The sequence below is a fragment of the Enhydra lutris genome, unplaced genomic scaffold, assembly GCF_002288905.1.
Source record: "Enhydra lutris kenyoni isolate GAN:26980312 unplaced genomic scaffold, ASM228890v2 scaffoldscaffold94, whole genome shotgun sequence".
Taxonomy (NCBI): domain Eukaryota; kingdom Metazoa; phylum Chordata; class Mammalia; order Carnivora; family Mustelidae; genus Enhydra; species Enhydra lutris.
Window position 1 is genome coordinate 3,281,197 of NW_019154178.1, and position 6,388 is coordinate 3,287,584.

The window sequence follows — 6,388 nt, forward strand, 5'->3', positions numbered from 1 at the left end:
GGATGGAAGCTGGTGACAGGGAGAAGATGGAAGACAGAGAGGAGAGTCAGACCATGAGGGGAAGTGAGATTCTGAGTAGGTGTCCAGGATTAAGGGAGAAACATATTTGCATTGTTTTAGAGACTCAGGGAAGGTCGTATGTGGAGAGGAAGTCAGAAGAGAAGTGCTATGTGGGGGGTAGGTTTGTTAAAACAACCGTCAAAGACCAACTTTCTAAGAGAAAGAACATCTGCAAATACAATGCTGTTCTTGCAACTTGTGCTGCTGGTGTTTCTTCTCCCAGGTGGTGACAGTGAAGATGGTGAGAACTGTGGCCCTACACAGTGTGTGTGTGTGTGTGTGTGTGTGTGTGTATCTGTTTCTGTGATACATGTACTACATGCGTTTGTATGTGTGTACTCATGTATGCATGTGTGTCTGTGGGTATGTTTCTGTGGGAGTGTGTAAATGTGTGTATGTTGTGTGCGTGTATTTGTGCAATCATGTGCATGTGTACACTGGGGGTGTTGGTTCCTCAGCACATACCTGGGAATGAGAGCATCTGCCTGGTTCCTTCCTGAGCATTCCCAACCCCAGGGCCTTGTGCTCTTCTGAAGGCTGGGTATGAAGCTCTGGGCTGTGGGGCAGCACATGTCTCCCGAGACAACTATGGCTTCCCTGTCCTTTAGATTTGGTTCCCCTCCCTGGCCCTATATTCTCCACTCTCTCTCCTTTCCATGTGCTCCTCTTCCAATATCAAACTGTTCTTTTCCACAGATTTCCAGGAGCTGATCTCCTTCCAAATCATCCTGATCTCATCCTTTTACAACCATTCCTGGGCACAAAATTTGGGCTCAGCTTGGGTGGATGAGCTGCAGACCCATGCCTGGGACAGCAAGACTGGAATTTTCACATATCTGCAGCCTTGGTCCAAGGGCAATTTTAGCAGGGAGATGCTCACAGAACTGGAAAGGATACTCCATACAAATGCTATGAGATTTTTTCAGATAATTCGTAATCATGTCAGTGAATGGCAGTTTGAATGTGAGTTCAGTTTCCTCCTGGGTGAGATGAGGGTCGCAGCTGTGTGTGTGTGTGTGTGTGTGTGTGTGTGCGTGTCTCCTTGAGCTTATTTTTCCTCTAGGATAGCAACTCCACTGGCTTCTGAAACTCATATCTCCCTATTATAACTCTGAATCACACTTGTGTGGGCAAGAGGTAGAAGCCAGACCCTTAAAAAGCTTCACATCTTCTGCTATTTCCCACTCTTCTCATTGACTACAAGCTGTGTTCTCCTGTCTCATAAAGTTTCTCCTGCGACACCCTCCTCACTGGTCTCCAACCAGGTACCCACTCTTCCCTCACTCAGTGACTGACTTCTTGAACTGTGCTTTCATCCCTGTTTAATCCCATCATTGAACTCTATGTGTTCTTTGTATCTCACTGCACTCCCTTCAACCTAGATTGTTTTTACCCCAACTCTCCACTGAACCCTTCCCTATTTTCTGCCCACACTCTTCATGTCTCTCCTCCAACATTTATTACTTTCTCAATCATTCACCTCTCCCTTCACCTCTAGTGACCACTAATGTGTGAGACTCTGCTGAAACCTAGCTCTTCTCCATTCCCTCCAGTCCCCTGAATTTCACCCTCTGCTTCCACCATCCTTGGCTTCCACTCATCTCTTTTCATTTCTTTCTCTCCTGTCCTCTAAATCCTGGCCTCTTTTCCCAGATCCCTTTCAGGTACAGGCAGCAGGAAGCTGCGAGCTGCACATTGGAGAGGCATCAGTTGGCTTTGCCCGGATTGCTTACCAAGGATCAGATCTCGTTAGTTTCCAGAACATGTCATGGTGGCCATCTCCAAAGGGAGGAAGCAGGGCTCAGAAGGTCTGCACACTATTCAATCAGGATCATATTTTCAATGAAATACTATACACGCTCCTCAGTGACACCTGCCCCCCGTTCCTGTTGGGTCTTCTTGAAGCAGGGAAGGCGTATTTCCAGCGACAAGGTCAGTCCTACTCCCTCCCTCCAGCATTCTGCATTCTGCTCTCATAAATTTGTACCATTCCCTCAAATCCAGGGTAAGAAGGAGGCAAGAGGGAGAGGGGATAATGGTGACAATTTCTAGAGGTGATAGGTTGTGTCTATATAATGAGATGTGAAGGTCTACCCTCTCAGTCTGTGAATAGCTGTCCTGTGTCTGCAGTGAGACCAGAGGCCTGGCTGTCCACTGGCTCCAGTCCCTGTCCTGGATGTCTGCTGCTGGTGTGCCACGTGTCTGGGTTCTACCCAAAGTCTGTGTGGGTGATGTGGATGCGGGGTGAGCAGGAGCAACAGGGCACCCAGTGAGGTGAACTTCTGCCTCATGCTGATGGGACATGGTATCTTTGGGTGTCCTTGGATGTGAAAGCCATGGAGGCATCTGGCCTGTCGTGCCTGGTGAGACACAGCAGTCTAGGAGACCAGGACATGGTCCTCTACTGGGGTGAGTAAGAGCTGGGGCCCGGCTGGGAAAGGGGCTGAGTGGTCCTCCAGCAGATCTGGGAACCTTTTGAAATTTTTGGGATTTTAAGGATTCCAGACCAGAGAAACTAAGAAAAAAATCAGTAATTCAAGAAATGGAAGAGCTAGGGTGAGACTCCTACAGATGTGTGAGGATGCATTGGGTTGGGTGAAGGGTCTATATCTGAGGAGGGATGGGAGAAGAGAGAGGAAGAAGGGCAGTTGGTGAGGCAGAGGGTAACAGGAGCAAAGAGGACCAGGGAGGTGCAGTTCAACCCTGGGGTGGATGGGAAATGACACCCTCTGTGCACCAAACCCACAGAGCAGCCCCACTCCATGGGCTTCATCTTCCTGGTGGTGATGGTGCCCCTGGTGCTTCTGGCAGGTCTGGCATTGTGGCTCTGGAAGCGCTGGTAAGTCTCTGGAACCACCTTCCTGCTCTTTCCCAGGTGTCTCCCACCTTTCAGTCTGTCCTCAGCCCTCCTGCTCCCAGTGCCCTTTTCCACCACGGTCCTCACCTCCCTCTGCTGCAGAATGACTCTTCCTTCTTCTGTACCTCCTAGGAAAACACACTGGAGACATCAGTGCACTGGCTTCCCTTCTGAGCAAGATCCCAGCAGCCCAGACTCCGGCACTTACCTAAACCCAACTCAGTGGTGAAGTCCTTGCAACTCTGTGTGTGTAACTTTGTCTTTCAGTTCTGCTTAATGTTCAGTTGTCAATAGAAGCTCAGTGTAATTTAGTGGGATTTGTTTTTCTGACATGGTTCTAGAACTTAAATCTCAAAATTTGACTCACGTAAAAAGAAGTCCCAGCAACTTTCATGGGTCACAGACATCAGATGTCATTTCCTCCAGTGAGCCCACTTGTAGTTCACAAGTAGAATCACTTTACTTATGAGAATATCTACCACTTTGACTTGCACTGTAGCAATTCTATTCCTGCCCCCTCTGCCCTTATTGCCCCTAGTAGGTCCCTTTTCCCTTATAATTCTTAAGATTGTTGAGTAAAATTCATGTCTTTTTAATATTTGCATTCTTGGCAAGGAATATCACTTGCACAGAATATGGCCTTAATAAAAATCTGTGTTAAGAGGAACTGGATGGCTCATTTGTTCAAGCATCTGACTTCAGCTCAGGTTATGATCCCAGGATCCTGGGATTGAACTCTGTCTCAGGCTCTGTACTTAGCGAGCAGTCTGTTGGATATTCTCTCTCTGTTTCTCTTCCTCCACCTCTCCCTTGCTTGTGCTTTTTGCCTCTCTCTCTCCCAAATAAATTAATAAAATATTACCAAAAAACCTACATTGAATTTATACCAAATTCATAGGTTCTTCTTTTTCTTTTGCTTCCTGACATGTTTGTAGTGGTTGAAATATTTGGTACTGTTAATGTTACAAGTGTCTCACTTGTCCACAGTCTTCAGAATTTCCCTGTTCTTGTTGACATCTCCAGGCCCCTAAATAGAAACAAGTTATCATGTGAAGATTTGTATTATATAATTACAGACACCTACTGGAGTGGACCTGCAGCTCCAAGTATTCTGAATAAAAAGAGGAAGGCAGGGTGCTTGCTGTTTGTGGGGTTTGGGGACAGCAGCACTGTTGTCAGCATGGGGCTTGTTGGAAATACAGGGTCTTGACCTCAGCTGAGACCCAATGAATCACAACTTGCATTTTAGCAAAATCAGCAACAGATTCATATGTGCATAAATGTGATGTCTGAGAGGTAGCAGTGTAAGTGCATCCCTGAGGGGAAAAGAGACGCTCCAGGAAAGAGAACAGGAGTGTTGTGGTCGGGAATGAATGAAGATCCACCGGAGACTGTACATACAGTGCTTCCTGGCATTTGTGGCTGCCTTGTTACAGTCCTGAGGACTCAGAGTCAGTGACTGTTGAGCTATTGCTCCTGGGGGAAATGTGGAGTTGGGTTTCTGGGAACCTCTGTTTACAACGCTTGCCAACTGATGACCACCTGGTCTGATTCCATGTGTGTTTCTGTTTAAAGATAGCGTCTCCTAAAATTTGTGTGGAGCCAGAAAAGACCCCGAATTGCCAAGGAAGTGTTGGAAAAAAACCAACCTGGGGGAATCATATTGTCTGATTTAAAGCTATATTATAAAGCTGTGATCACCAAGCAGCATGGGCCTGGTACAAAAACAGACACACAGATCAATGGAACATAATAGAGAACCCAGATACAGACTTCAACTCTATGGTTAACTAATCTTCCACAAATCAGAAAAAAAAAATCTAATAGAAAAAAGATAGTCTCTTCAATAAATGGTGCTGGGAAAATTGGACAGCTATATACAGAAAAATGAAACTGGGCCATTTTCTTACACCATTCCTAAAGATAAACTCAAAGTGGATGAAAGACCTCAATGTGAGACAGGAATCCATCAAAATCCTAGAGGAGAACATAGGAAGTAACCTCTTAAACATCGGCCACAGCAACTTCTTTCAAGACATGTCTCTAAAGACAAGGGAACCAAAAGCAAAAATGAACTTTTGGGACTTCATCAAGATCAAAACTTCTGCACAGCAAAGGAAATAGTCAAAAAAACAAAGAGGCAACACACAAAATGGGAGAAGATATTTGGAAGTGACACTACAGATAAAGGGCTGGTATCCAAGATCTATAAAGAATTCTCAAACTCAACACCCAAAAAACAAATAATCAAGTCAAGAAATGGGGAGAAGACATGAACAGACACTTCTCCAAAAAAGACATACAGATGGATAACAGACACATGAAAAAATGTTCAACATCATTAGCCATCAAGGAAATTCAAATCAAAACCCCATTCAGATACCACCTTACACCAGTTAGAATGGCAAAAATTGATAAGGCAAGAAGCAACAAATGTTGGAGAGGTTGTGGAGAAAGGGGAACCCTCTTGCATTGTTGGTGGGAAAGCAAGCTGGTACAGGCACTTTAGAAAACAGCGTGGAGTTTCATCAAAAAATTAAAAATAGAGCTACCCTATGACCCAGGAATTGCACTGCTGGGTGTTTACCCCAAAGATACAGATGTCGTGAAAAGAAGGGGCACATGCACTCCAATGTTCATAACAGCAACGTCCACAACAACCAAACTGTGGAAGGGGCCAAAATGGCCTTCAAAAGATGAATGTATGAAGAAGATGTGGTCCATATATATGATGGAATATTATTCAGCCATCAGAAAGAATGAATACCCCCATTTGCATCAGTGTGGATGGAACTAGAGGAGATTATGCTAAGTGAAATAAGTCTTGCAGATAAAGACAATTACCATATAGTTTCACTTATTTGTAGAACATAAAGAATAACATGAGGACATTTGGAGAAGGAAAGGAAAAATGAAGTGGGGCAAATCAGAGGGAGACACAAACCACGAGAGACTATGAATGCTGGGAAAAAAGCTGAAGGTTTTAGAGGGGAGTGGATGGGGGGACAGATTAGCCCTGTAATGGGTCTTAAGGAGTCATATATTGCATGGAGCACTGGGTGTTATAAGCAAACAATGAATCATGCAACACTGCATCAAAAACTAAGGATGTACTATATGGTGACTAACAAAATATAATAAAAAAAGTCAGTTTCAAAAAAAAAGTCAGTTTCTCTAACATATATATATATATATATATATATATAGAAAGAGAGAGAGAGAGAGAGAGAGAGAATATATATATATATTCACTATATATATATTCGCTATATATATATATATATATATGAATAATTTATTGTATGTATAATTTATTTCCAAATACTGAAATACTAGCTCAGAAATGTATAACATTTCCTAGCTTTGGTACTGTGATCGCCAGGATCTTTGGCTTTCACTCACACAACTGTGCTGCTCATGATGGTTTTAGAAACAAACAAGAATCCATGAATGTGCCTCATGGTCTTAGGA

General features: G+C 44.1%; 1 pseudogene; it reads left to right on the forward strand.

Moving 5' to 3' along the window:
* The first annotated feature begins 240 nt into the window (after nt 1–240).
* Nucleotides 241–3,146, forward strand: LOC111138951 (annotated as a pseudogene).
* The last annotated feature ends 3,242 nt before the right edge of the window (nt 3,147–6,388 follow it).